Genomic DNA, 14,199 nt, shown 5'->3' on the forward strand with positions numbered 1-14,199 from the left:
TTAAGGGATCATTTGTAACTCAGCCTGGCAAAGGCTGTGCATTTCATTTTCTCTCTTAATTTCTCTCCTTTTCTTTCTTTTTATTTTGCTGTGAAAAATAATGTCATTTCCTGTATCCCAATTACAACTTTGTCATATCTTGGCCTGCTCTCCCCTCACTAAATCCTGATGCTCCAGAGTTTATGACGATGTTTAAGCTCTGATTTATGCATTGATTATTCCTCTTCTGTCATGTCATAAAACCAGCTGGTGTTCTTGGTATTGATGCTTTCTACTGATAAGGCAATAGCCTCCCAGCCCCTTGCCTCTTACCTTAAAAAAAATCCATTAAAAGTAATGGTCATAAACAGAGTCTAAAAGGACCGGGAGGACAGAAAGAGGGGGTGAGGAATTGTGCTCCTCCTTGATCCTCTCTCTTGTGACCCCTGTGCCTTTATTTGCTCATTTGCTTCCTTCTGTCACTAACACACATGGTGGGCACAGAGCATGGAGGAAAGGCTGTGGGTTTCAGCTCAACGTGATGCCCCTGCTCTAGTCGCTGAGGTAAGAGATGATGAGCAAAGAGACAAGAAATGCATCCAAATCCCAAGTCCCTTCTTGGAGTCATCCTTTGAAAGAAGGAGCCTGGAAACAAGGCTATCTGGTTCCACAGAGAGGGCACCAAGAAGCCCCAGCTGAGATTCTCCTGCGGATAGTCATTGTCTCTGGCCCATCGAAGAAAGACCACGGAGTTCATGTCACTTAGGAGAGTGGTTGTGGGGGATGGAAGAGACCAAGATGCCTCTGGCAGATTTTAAGCTGCTACAACCCATTGAGAAGGAATGGGGGTGCCTTTCTCCTAGTCCCTCACCAGCTGCTGCAATTTTAACAACTGTGCAAAGTGGCAAGGACATTTCTCACCTCCTTCTTCTCTGCCCTTGTGCAGCCTCCGTGGAGTCCCAGCACACTTGTCTGTCTACCCCTGAACATACATGCCCTTTACCCTTCACGTGAGGCTTGACCTCCTGACCTCTTTGTTACCCATACTGAGGCTAAATTGTCTAAATCCTCCAATCTCTCCCATGTTCAGAGATCATCTTCAAAGCTGTGGGCAGGACCCAGAAGAACCACAAATGGCTATCACTCTTTTCGGGCCTCACGATGGAATCGTGATGGCTCTGGTGGTTATTGGAAGAGGCCCTCATAAGTTAGCTGAAAACAGGAAAGTGGTGAAGAAATAAAAAGGTTGCTCAGGGATCCATTTGGAATCAACTCAAACATTATCTGAAAGAAAGTACACAGAGAAATAGTTTTGCTTTAGCTGAAACTTCAAAAATCTGAGGCAGACCATGTCACTCCTCTGTTCAGAAGCCTCCTAAATCTCCTGTCTCACTCCAAGTCAAGGTCAAAGGCAGACAGTGACCTCTAGGTGAACTGCAAGGCCCACTAAGACCACCTGCCCCCACCTCTCGGCCTGGTCTCCTCCGCCCTCACCCTCCCTCACTGTCCAGCTCCAGCTCCCGCTAGCTTCCTGTTACTCAGGCCAGATGGCTCCCCACCATGGGATACTTGCTCCTTCCGGAACATCCCTTCCCCCCAGGTATCATTGCGGCTCACCTTTCCACCTTTTCTGGTCTTTACTTAAACTCTACCTTTCCCCTGTTTAAAAATTGCTGACCACTCCCCAGCGCTCACCCCAGACTCCATCCTCCTTGACTGCTCTTTTCTTTAGATTGTATCTCCAACTGGTATATTCTGTATTCACTTATTTATTTGCTATCATCCATCTACCATCACTAATCATAAGCACCATCAGGTCCGAAACTTAGGTCTGCTTTTCCTGCTGCTCTGTCTCCATTGCTACACAGGGCCTGATGCTCAGGGACTCCCTGATGGATGTGCCAGCCACGCTAAGTTCTTCTGGGTTATGGAGAATCTGACGAATGGGAATAGTCTACAGAAACAGCTCATGAGTTCATGTGGGTGGGCATCAGTGCTTGAAGCAGCTCATATACGAGGGTGCTGAACTTTGATTTCCTCCTTGGCAGGAGCCCAAGGAGACATGACAGCCAGTTCCTAGAGAACTGGATGCTGTTGAGCACCATAGGATTTGGCTGGGGAGTGCGAAAAGCAGAGTTGAACTCATCTCATCCTGACTTACCCATAGGACCCTAGCAGTTTTGGTCATCAGCTCCCAAGAAAGACAAACCAGAACTAGCAAAGGCCCAGAAAAGTACAACTAAGATGTAACCTAGATAGGAGGCAGTGTTGAGACAAACTATTTTTTTCCCTTGACTCTTTACTTTGAACTATTATAAACCCTCAGAAAAGTACAGTGAACACCATATACCTTTCACTCAGAGTCATCAATTGTTAACATTTTGTACCATTTTGCTTTTTCTCTTTCTATGTTTATATCTTTGTGTATTTATAGATCAACAGTTATGTCCATATGGAACCATATCTATTTCTCTTTGTGTGTGTGTGTAGGATTATAATCCCTCGAATGGATAGAGCTAGAAAATAAGTAGTTTGTAATGTCATGAGCTAATACTAATAACTCCAATTGCAAAGGTATACCTCACGTCTCTTCCTTGTCATCCCTTATTTCAATATTGATATCTCCTTTCTCCCATGGTAAGAGTTCTGGTTCCAAGTAAGTTCAATATTGACTCATTTGTTCTAAATCACTCCACCGATACCACTACCAACCACAAATATATTAAGTGGAGGTCAAGATTTCTTTGCAGTTCTTTTTGTCCCTAGACTATATCCCACTGAGGTTGTACAGAGTACTATATTCAAAAATCACTCAGATTGCTTTTTCTGTGTGGTTATGCTATCAATTGATAGATAGGTGCATTTATTTATTTCTATTCTTACTACATTTAGTTTTTGTCCATCTTTGTTGATTGTCTTAAATATGTGAACCGTGGATATGGCTTGGAAATCCTGACTGGATAACGGGGTATTCTCACACCCTTCCAGCCCACTTTCCTCTTCCATTATGGACAACCAAATGCATTAGTTTCTGGGTTATCTTCCCTGTTTTTTTTTTTTTTAATTTTTAAAAATTTACAAAGAGAGAGCATGCACATGAATTGGGAGTAGAGGTGGGTAGAGGGAGCGAAAGAATCTTCAAGCAGACTCCAGAGCTCAGGGCCCGATGCAGGGCTCAACCCTACGACACTGAGATCATGACTTGAGCTGAAACCAAGAGTCAGATGCTCAACTGACTGAGCCACCCAAGTGCCCCTTCCCTGTTTCTTTTTGCTAAAATATAAATACATATATAATCTTATTACCTTTCTTTTTCTTACATAAAGTTGCCATAACTTACATATATATAATTTTATGTCTTGTCTTTTTCGGTTAAAAATGTATCCTGTGGGACATCTTGGTGGCTCAGTAGGTTAAGTGTCTGACTCTTGATTTTGGCTCAGATCACAATCTCAGAGTTGTGAGATTGAGGCCTGAGTTGGACTCCTTGCTATGGAGCCTGCCTAAGATTCTCTCTCTCCTTACCCCTCTGCTCCTCCCCCTGCTTGCGTGCTCGTCCTCTCTTTCTAAAAGATAAATCAGTAAACAAAATCTTTAAAAAACGTATCCCATAATCACTCCATATGTTACCGTGTCTTTCTCACAATTTGTTTTTACAGTGGTATGTGCCTCCATTGTTAATTTGTATCACAGTTCATCATCTGTTCTCCTATGGGTAGGCATTTAGGATGTTTCCAGAATTTTGCTATCTCAAATAATTCCTCAATTACTCTCATGGTTATGGTTTCTCATGTTGTTGGAGATGTATTTTCAGGGTAAATGACTGTGCGTAGGGGTTGCTAGATCAGGAATTAGTGAATATTGCCAGGCCCCATCCACAGGGCTGTGCTATTTTGCGTTCTCAACAACAATGGGATGGGGCCCTTCCTTCACAGCCTCTTCAACAAAGTATTGGTGAAGATTTTGAATTTTCACCAATAAGACAAGTGAGAAATGGTATCGCAGCACAGTTTTAATTTGTTTTCTCTTATTATGAGTCAAATTGAGTACATTTCCTTACACTTGGGGGCTGTTTGAAATAAGACCATCTTGGAGACCCTATGGATAAATCCAGATGTGGACTGATGCAGGCCCAAGATCAGGAATAATGAGGGGACGGAGAGGGTAGAGCGAAAACTATAGGACATGTCCCACAGGAGACTGGTGGGATTTAGTAAGTTTAGAGCAATGGCTGAGAACCTTATGTAGTTTTCATCCATTTATTTCTGCTACCTGTGGGGTCGAGAGCACAGTGAGCCTTCTGTGTCTTTTGGTAGCTCTTTTTACTGCTCTGTCCAAAGGCTTCTCTGCCATTGCTGACTGGCATGCTTTAGATGCCACAGCTATCTTTTCCCAAAATAGAGTGTCAGGATCTTGCAATCTCTCATTTCACTGCGTAAGATCAAGTAGAAAGTTGCTAGAATTCTGCCTCCACTCTGCTAACAAGTAGCTTCTAGGACCGGTGACCCTTCTCCTCTGATCTCTCTTCATGCTTAACTTCCCACCTGGTCTGTCCTTGGGTCTTCCCCGCCCACTCCTGCTCTCTTCCTCCTGGGGACCTTGGTCCATTTTTGGTTCTTGTTCAGGCAGTAGGCTCTGTTGTGCAGCTCTGCGTTTGGTCATTTTCTCCTCTTGACTGGTATTTCTGATAACTGGAATCCTAGGCATGCGAGCTCGCCTTCCTGGAGGGCTGTGTTCCAACCCCTCGCTGTTCCCCCACCAGCCACCAGGAGGCAGTAAGCAATTGCAGATGAAGTTTCTCAGCTAAAACCTACCCCAGGTTCTCTCCCAACAACGCCCCTCCCATTCCAGCAAGAAGTGACTCTCCAAGTTGTGTGAGATGAAAAAAAAAGGAATCAAAGCTTCCCCTGACGTTTCTGGTCTGGAAGCTGGGATGATGGTGGAGTTTGGAACGGAAGTGCTTTGAAGGGGAGGTGCAGAGTCCAGTTTGGGTGTATTGAACTGGGAGAGGCAGAAGGATGTTTCTGAGTGGGGAGAGAAATATGGATTGGAGCCCAGGTGAGAAGTTTCAATGTATTTGTACAGAGATAACACCTGAAGCCATGAGAAGGGGCGGACTCTCTAAGATAACAGTGAGAAATCTGTGCAGATGTCCCCAGCTAGAAGAATCCTTATTAATTTATCTGACGTGCACCCTGTTCCATAGCACTCTTCCAGATAGGTTCTTGGGCCGTAATTGGGCCAAGGTGGAGAACTCTATGTCCCTGCTTCTAGAATCTGCCCTCTGAAGTTAGCATTCATAAATTTGAGAGGAGGGAGAGATTTGTGAAAGGGAATCATGAGTGTTTATCTTCCTTAAGAAGGCACAATCCCTGAAAAGGGGGTGAAGGTGGGATATGCAGCTGAATAAATGTTTTAAAACAAGTAAAATCTCTCCCAAGAGCTTAGATACTTTGGCGACAGACACCATAAAAATGCATAGTTTATTCACATTTTATTATCTAGATTTATAAGGTAGCAAGGACTCTGGAAATGCAACTATCTCAATGTCAAAAACAGTTATTTATCTTCACGCTTTTTCTCATTAACCATTATGCATATTTTTCTACCTTCTGAAATTTATCAAATGTTCTATTACAATTTTTATATTCATTTCTATGCAGGATGAATTTAATTATATTCCTTTTAGTATTAGCTGAGATTGGAGTTTCAGGTTTTTATTAAAAATGTATTCTTGTCATTATCTCATGTGCAAAAATGTATATAAATCTAAGCTGATTTGGGTGTGATCGTGCACCAGGATCTCATTAGATGGTTAATTGTTTATTTATAGACAGTTCCGTTTTTCATTTGTCTTGCATTTTTAATGCCATGACCTTGACTCTGCTACCCAACAGAGACGACCTGGACAAGTGGCCCCAAGCCACCACACTACATTACTAACATGCGCTTCTTCCCATATTTACTCCAAAGAGAGATTTTTCTTCTAGAGGTAACTTAAGACCGAAGCTCATGGAGTATTATAGTTCTTGTTCTTCATCTCAGAGCATTTATGGGGACTATGTTCCTGAAAGCCTGAAAGGCTTTTGAGGCATATAGAGATATTCATGGTTCTCCATTATAGCTAGCTAACCAGGGTTCTGCCTTTCCTATCTCCACAAACATAAAATCACATGGTGGATAAAGAAATGTGAGCTGTATAGCTCTGGCTTTCTGCATCTAATGAAATGTGTGGCAGAGAGATGATCTGGAGAGCTTGTGCAGGTCTTAGACAAAATGGGTCAGCTTTTCAGAAGGCTTCTTCCCCACGTCCATGTCTGGAGGATTCTTTTCAGATCACCTCATAAAAAAATAAAATCACCCACATTTCCTAGATGAGACCTAGCTGGACTAGCATGTCCATTGACCCCTCCCTGGAGCAGTGGTGAATACGGCTCGCTCTGGTTAACAGGAGAATGGTCATGTCTGCAGCAGCATGAGCTTTTGGCACTCAGCCCCTGGTGCAGAGCGGGTTTCCAGAGAGGCAAGGAGCTGGCGGCAAGCCAAGAGCTCCCGAGAGTCCCAGATGTGGGGTCTTTACCCTCTTTTATTTGTAGTTAGTACAGGTAGGAAGATTGAACTCTGATTTTCTTTGTATGAATGGAAACTTACGGTGGTTTTCTCTTCTTTAAACTTTAAGGATATGTTCTTAAATATCATAATAAAAGCAGGGTTTCTTTGCCCTCAAATGATGTCTTTCTGATCCTCCTGTGTTTTGAGGAGCACATAAATTCACATATATGTTTCCCTTTGTGTGGGTTAAGATGCCAGAACCAGGTAAATAGTGATAATGGTAATGTACTATATACGTTTACCATGAGAAGAAACAATTAAATTTTCATGCCCTTTAAATATTGGAGAATTGCTCTCCTTTATATCGAGGTTTAATAAAATTCAAGCCAATTGGCCCGAATTCAAAAAACATTTATTGAGAACTTACTTTCTAGCCAACTCAGGATACAGAGATTAGTAAGACACAATCCTTGCCCTTGGAGATCATCATGTACTAGGGAAAATGGATGACAAATAGTTATGTAATACGGTATGACAGACTTTAAAATCAGGCTTATATGGAGCATGTGCGTGCGCACGCGTGCGTGCACACACACACACACACACACACACATTGCTATGAGAACAAAGACGAAGAAGCAATAAATTCCAATTTAAGAATTCAAGTAAGCTTGTCAGAGGGACCACCTCTGAGCTGTGCCTTAGTGGATGTGCAGCAGTTCTCAAGTAAGAGAGGGGGCAGGGAGGAAGGGACTGCAGCACTGGGGACAAGAAGGACAGTGCGAGGAAAGAGGAATAGAGGGAGCAGTAAGTGTGTATACATGTATCGAGTCACCGAGTTGTACACCTTAAATATATACAATTGAAAAAAATTAAGAATAAAATGATTTGGCACACTGAAAAGAAAAGGCATAGATTAGAGCACATACATGAAGGAACAGTCCAGGGGGAGGGGCATGAAGATGTTAGTGTGTGCTGTGTGTGTGAGGAGGAGAGTATCTCTGAACTTGGTAGGTCAGCAGCTGGGTGAAGACATTGATGTTCAAGGAGATGGGACAGGTGGGGCAAAGGGAGAATGAAAGCAGGGAGCTGAGTGTTGGGATTGTTTGATTTACGAAGCAGAGAGCCTGGAAGTCAGCAGAAATGTGGATATGTGGAGATTAGGATAAAGTCGGAGGTTTCATGCAACCCAGCCTTGCCTGGTGGTTCACAGCCCTCGGTAGGATGACTGTGACAGTGACAGCTACATCTTTAACATAGCACTCTGCCCTCACTGACTGCCTTTACTGTATCTAATACTAGCATGAGATCACGGAGTAATATACAGCGCAGAAATGTACCTGTGTGAGAATTGTATATAAGAACATATGGATCCTTGACTTTTGATGACTTCATGTTATTGTCACATCAGCTGTTTTCCTAGGGTTTCCCCTTGGAGTTATCTGTATCTTCCTTGGAATTTAGATGACTTTTAAAAACTGAGATAGCACCGTACTTCAAAATTCAGGAATGAGTTGCAAATGCCTTTTGTCCCATTTTACTATTCTTTTACCTGTGTATGTGCTCAATGTTGTGTGTGCTTGATGTGGTCATCTTTCAGCTTTTTACATTAAATTATTTGGGTATATTCCAAAACCCCAATATCTGAGTAGAGGTTTCTCACCAAAAAATAATGAAAGCTAAATTTAAAATTCTCTATAAAATTATGCAAATCTAATTTTCCTTTTTTTTAAAAATATTTTATTTATTTGCCAGAGAGAGAGAGAGAAAGAGTACATACAAGCAGGCAGAGAGGCAGGCAGAGGCAGTGAGAGAAGCAGGCTCCCCGCCGAGCAAGGAGCCAGATGTGGGACTCGATCCCAGGAACCCAGAATCATGACCCGAGCCAAAGGCAGTGGCTTAACCAACTGAGCCACCCAGGTGTCCCTCAATTTTCTTTTAAAAAAAAGACCTTATTTATTCATTTGAGAGAGAGAGAGGCAGAGAGTTGGGAGGGAGGAGCACAGGGAGAGGGACAAGCAGACTCCATGCTGGGTGTGGAGTCGATCCCACTACCCTGAGCCAAAATCAAAAGTCGACTGCTAAGTGACTGAGTCACCAAGGCGGCCCATACAAAATCAGTTTTCATTTAATTTTATTAAAAATCAGCTTTTACCTTATTGGCCCTAATTATGAAACTTATATGTTTAAAGATAATGAGTTGATACCCCAACTCTGGTTGGGTTACAAACATTTGCTGGGTTTGACCCTCATCATCACCATATCCAACAAAAGTCCAGCTTATTAGAGCATAGTGGCAGATACATTTCCTTAGCCGTAACATTTGGAAAGGATCCAGTTCTTTGGGTATGTGTGTTTGGGTCCAGATGTAGTAATCTACCTGCTAACCAAACGAAAATGCTGAAGACAGATCATCTCCACCATTTTTCAGCTGGTTCCCTATATGAATGAAAGACTAGCTGAATAGAATTCCCTGTGTGGACACAAAATGCGGGTTTTTCATAAAGAAGCCTGGATAATTTTAGCTGTAGCACCGTGGGATTTTGTTAGCGAGATAATCTGCACAATTCGCAGCTAGAGATGAAAAAGAAAAAGGTGTAATCCTTTCTGTACACTGTGAGGGAAGGCAGAAGGGGGCCTTTCTGGTGTGGCACAAAGATTACTAGGGATTTGTAAGATGTGTTTCAGTGGATCTCAAACATTTGTCACTGATGGGTCTTTGTTGAGTCCTTGGTGGGCTTTGTATCTGGGGGCTTATTTTTTTTTTATTTTTCAAAAGAAAATTGCCTTAATCCTCTTCCTTATAAAAAATCATGCTTTCTCATTGAGAAAAACAAACAACACAGAAAACAGAAAGCAGAAAGTCATTACAGCAAATACTCATCATACAAAAATCTCACTCTCAAAATACCATTCTAGATTTTTTTCTATGTTTATATGTACAATATTTACAACAAAAAATTAGATTGTACCATGGTAAGGTTTTTGTAACATGCTATTTTTTTTATTGAAGTATATATAGTTGAGACACAATGTTACATGTGTTTCAGAAGTACAACATAGTGATTTGACAACTCTATACATTATGCCAGGCATAATGTAGCTATGATTTGTCCTCATACAACACTGTAAAATTCTATTGACAATATTCACATGCTATACCTTTCATTCCTGTGACTTCTTTATTCCACAACTGGAAGCTTGTACCTCCCATTCTTCACCCAATTTGCCCATCCTCCCACCCCCTTCTGATCTGACAACCACTAGTTTGTTCTCTGTTTTATGGGTCTATTTCTCCTTCTTTTTTTTCACTTGGTTTGCTTTTTATATTCCACATATAAGTGAAATATTGTATTTTTCTTTCTCTGTCCAACTTACTTGGCTTAGCATAATGCCCTCTAGGTCCATCCGTTGTTGCAAATGACAATATCTCATTCTTTTTTATGGGTGAATAAGGCTGCAATTTACATTATTATGCTTGTTAATTGCAATCTTAATTGCAACATTATTTACAATGTCTAAAATGTAGAAGCAACTTAAATGACCATGATTGATGAAAGGATAAAGAAGATGTGGCATATATATACAACGGAGTATTACTCAGTCATAAAACAGAATGTACCATGCTATTTCATTCAATAATCTCAATTCAGTACCTCACCTTACCAATGCATACAGAGCCACATCACATTTTTACTGGCTGTATAGATATTTAGAGAACTTTACCAGGATTTTTTACTACAGCTATCATTATAAACAGTTTTGTATGTACATCTTTGGACACTTGCTACTTTAAAAAACTGATTTGTTAAGTATAAGAGTATTTATAACATGTGTGTAAAATATAAAATGTTGCTCTTTTTGCATCACCATATCTACATTTTGCTCCATCTTCCTTGTCTTTTCAATGAAGGGAATTTTATAGGATGGACTTCAGAAAGGATAATTATTGTAGTAGAAGGTTTGAGGTATAGAAAAGAATGGGTAAATCTAAATAAGTATTATAGCATAGAACAATAATTTTAATTGTGGGCTTATTTTAAAAAAAAAAAGATAGAATTAAAATGCTGAAATGCCAGGAGAGAAGCGACTGTAGTTAAAGTTACCTAAGAGTCTTTGATTGAGAGGAGGGTAAAAATGTTAATTTTATACTTAATTAAAAATGGATGTAAAAATTTCTAGAATAAAGAGTTAAAAATAGAAAGAGTATATAACTTCTAAACGAGCACAGGAGTGAAAACAGAATTTAAAAACCTCATATTCAGGGTGCCTGGGTGGCTCAGTGGGTTGGGCCGCTGCCTTCGGCTCGGGTCATGGTCTCAGGGTCCTGGGATCGAGTCCCGCGTCAGGCTCTCTGCTCGGCGGGGAGCCTGCTTCCTCTCTCTCTCTGCCTGCCTCTCTGCCTGCTTGTGATCTCTCTCTGTCAAATAGATGAATAAAAATCTTTTTAAAAAAAAAAAACCTCATATTCAGCAATAAGTCAAAGACAGGCAAACTTCTCAAAAGTTAAAAACAGATCTTAGGACATTGAAAAAATAAAATTATATTTTTTAAAAAAAGGAAAAAAAAGTTAAAAATAGAACTACCCTCCCACTCAACAATCACACTATGAGTATTTACCCAAAGGATACAAAAATAGTAATACAAAGGAGCACATGCACCCCATTGTTTATAGTAGCAATGTCCACAGTAGCCAAATATGGAAAGAATCTACATGTTCATCAATAGATGAATATATTAGGAAGATGTATACAATACACACACACACACACACACACACACACACACACACACACACATACACAGTGGAATATTACTCAGCCATCAAATAGAATGAAATCTTGCTATTTGCAATGATTTGGATGGAACTAGAGGGTATTCTGCTAAGCAAAGTAAGTCGTTAAGAGAAAGACAAAAACCATATGGTTTAAGAAACAAAACAGAGCATTAGAGGGGTAGGGAAGGAAAAATAAAATAAGAAGAAAACAGAGAGGGAGGCAAACCATAAGAGACTCTTAACTATAGGAAACAAACTGAGGGTTGATGGAGGGGATGTGGGTAGGGGGATAGGGTACTTGGGTGATGGGGATCAAGGAGGGCACATGATATAATGAGCATTGGGTGATATATCCAACAGATGAACCATTAAATTTTACCCCTGAGACAAATCGGAGAGGGAGACAAACCGTGAGAGACTGTGGACCCTGGGAAACAAACTGAGGGTTTCAGAGGGAAGGGAGTGACAGGTAATGGGTACTAAGGAGGGCACATGTTGTGATGAGCCCTGGGTGTTATACTCAACTAATGAATCATTGAACAATACATCAAAAACTAATGATGTACTACCATACAGTGGCTAACTGAACGTAAATAAATAAATAAATAAATAAATAAAATTTCAAAAGTAAATAAAAAATTTCCCCTGAAACTAATAATATACTGTATGTTAACCAAATTGAATTTAAATAAAAAAATTTTTAAGTTTTATTGACTTATAATTTGCCTATCATAAACCATAAATTCATACATTTTAAGTGGTCAATTCAATGATTTTTACTGTTTATAGACTTTTGTGACTATCACCACCATCTAATTTTAAAATATTTCCATCACCCCTCAAAAGAATTATGTAATTCTTTTGTATTCATTTGTAATAAATTCCCACTACCACCCCCAGCCTCAGGCAACCAATAATTTACTTTCTCTATAGATTTGCCTTTCTGGACATTTCCTATATCTAAAATCATATACCAGCTGATCTCCTGTGGATGGATTCTTTTACTTAGTATAATGTTTTAGAAGCTCACTCATGTTGTAAAGTGTACCAGTACTTCATTGTTTTTATGCCAAACAATATTCCAATATATGAATGTACCACATTTTTTTTATCCATTTAGAAATTGATGAACGTTTGGGTGGTTTCTGGGTTTTGCTGCTATGAACATTCACATACAAGACTTTGTGTAGATATGGCTTTTCATTTCTCTTGAATAGATAACTAGAAATATAGTTATTAAATCATATGATCATTCTTAACATTTTAAGAAATTGCCAGATTGTTTTCCAAACTGGCTGTACCATTTTATAGTACCCTCCAAAAATATATGAGGGTTGGGTTTTTCTCCATCCTCTTACCAATGCTTGTTATTGTCTGGTTTTTATTCTAATCATTCTTGTAGGCAGGAAGTGGTATCTCAGTTGCAATTTTAATTTGCATTTTTTCTATGAATGATGAACGTCTTTTCATGTATTTATTGGCCATTAATATAGCTTTTTTGTGAAATATCTATTTAAATCTTTTGCCTTGCCTTCATTCTTGAAAGATAATTTTGCTTGGTATACAGTTCTTGGTTTGTAGTTATTTTATCCTAACATGTGCAACACACTTTTCCATTTTCTTCCGGCTTCCATCACTGCTCTTGAGGATTGGCCATCAGTCTTCTTGTCATTTCTTTCAAGATAATCTGTCTTTCTCTCTGGTTGCTTTTAAAATACTTGTTTTGTTTTTGGTGTTTTACAGTTTCATTGTGATATGTCTCCCTCTGGATTTCTATTTATTTGTTTGTTGGTTTGTTCATCCTACATAGGAGGCACTGAATTTCCTGAACTTGAGGATTCAACTCTTTCATCAACCCCCAGTCATTATTTCATCCCTTATTTCTTTTTTATTCTCTCTCTTCTATCTTTCTGAAGCTGTCCTGAGATATATGTTAGAACTCATCACTCTATCCTATATGTTTTTTAACCTCTCTTTCATATTTTCCATTTGTTTTCCTCTACAGCATTCTGCATAATGTCTTCAGATCTATTTTCCAGTTTCCTAATTCCTTACTTGGCCAAATCTAATCTGCTGTTTCACTCATTGTTAACTTTTATGGTAGGCAGAATAATGAATCCCAAAGATATGCACATCCTAATCCCCAGAACCTGTATATATTTTATCTTTTGTGGCACAAAGGACTTTACAGATATTCTTAAGGGTAAGGATGTAGGGGTGGGAACGTTATCATAGATTATCAATTGGCCCAATTTAATTACATGAACCAGTGGGAGATGGAAGCAGAGGTATAAGGTAGAAAGATGAAATGCAAGCAGGAGAAAAAATTCAAAGTGAGGGGCGCCTGGGTGGCTCAGTGGGTTAAATCCTCTGCCTTCAGCTCGGGTCATGGTCTCAAGGTCCTTGGATCAAGCCCCACATCAGGCTCTTTGCCTACCAAGAGCCTCCTTCCTCCTCTCTCTCTGCCTACCTCTCTCCCTACTTGTGATCTCTCTGTCAAATAAATAAAACCTTAAAAAAAATTCAAAGTGAAAAAGGGACTTGACCTGCCACTGTCATGAATAGTTACCAAGGAATTGGGGTCCTCAGTAAGAAAGTAGATTCTGCCAACAGCTCAAATGATCAAGGAAATGAATCTTAACCAATCACTTACAGAGAGGAACTCAGCCTTGCTGACATTTTTATGTTAGCCCAGTGAGACCTATGTAAGACTTATTAACTACAGAACTGTAAGATAATAAATTTATGTTGTTTTAAGACACTTACTTTTCAAAAAGATTTTATTTCTTTAGAGAGAGGGCACAAGTAGGAGGAGGGGCAGAGGGAGAGAAAGAATCTCAAGCAGACTCCTTGCTGAGCATAGAGCCTGATGCTGGGCTCAGTCCCGTGAC

At 40.0% G+C, this 14,199-nt stretch overlaps 1 protein-coding gene across 6 annotated transcripts in view; it reads left to right on the forward strand.

The window, feature by feature from the left end:
* The window catches only part of DNAH8 (dynein axonemal heavy chain 8), a 342,799-nt gene that overhangs the window by 294,751 nt on the left and 33,849 nt on the right, over positions 1–14,199 (forward strand). The gene's annotated exons all lie outside the window — the stretch shown is intronic.

Source organism: Mustela erminea, chromosome 4, assembly GCF_009829155.1.
Source record: "Mustela erminea isolate mMusErm1 chromosome 4, mMusErm1.Pri, whole genome shotgun sequence".
In the NCBI taxonomy this organism is placed as follows: domain Eukaryota; kingdom Metazoa; phylum Chordata; class Mammalia; order Carnivora; family Mustelidae; genus Mustela; species Mustela erminea.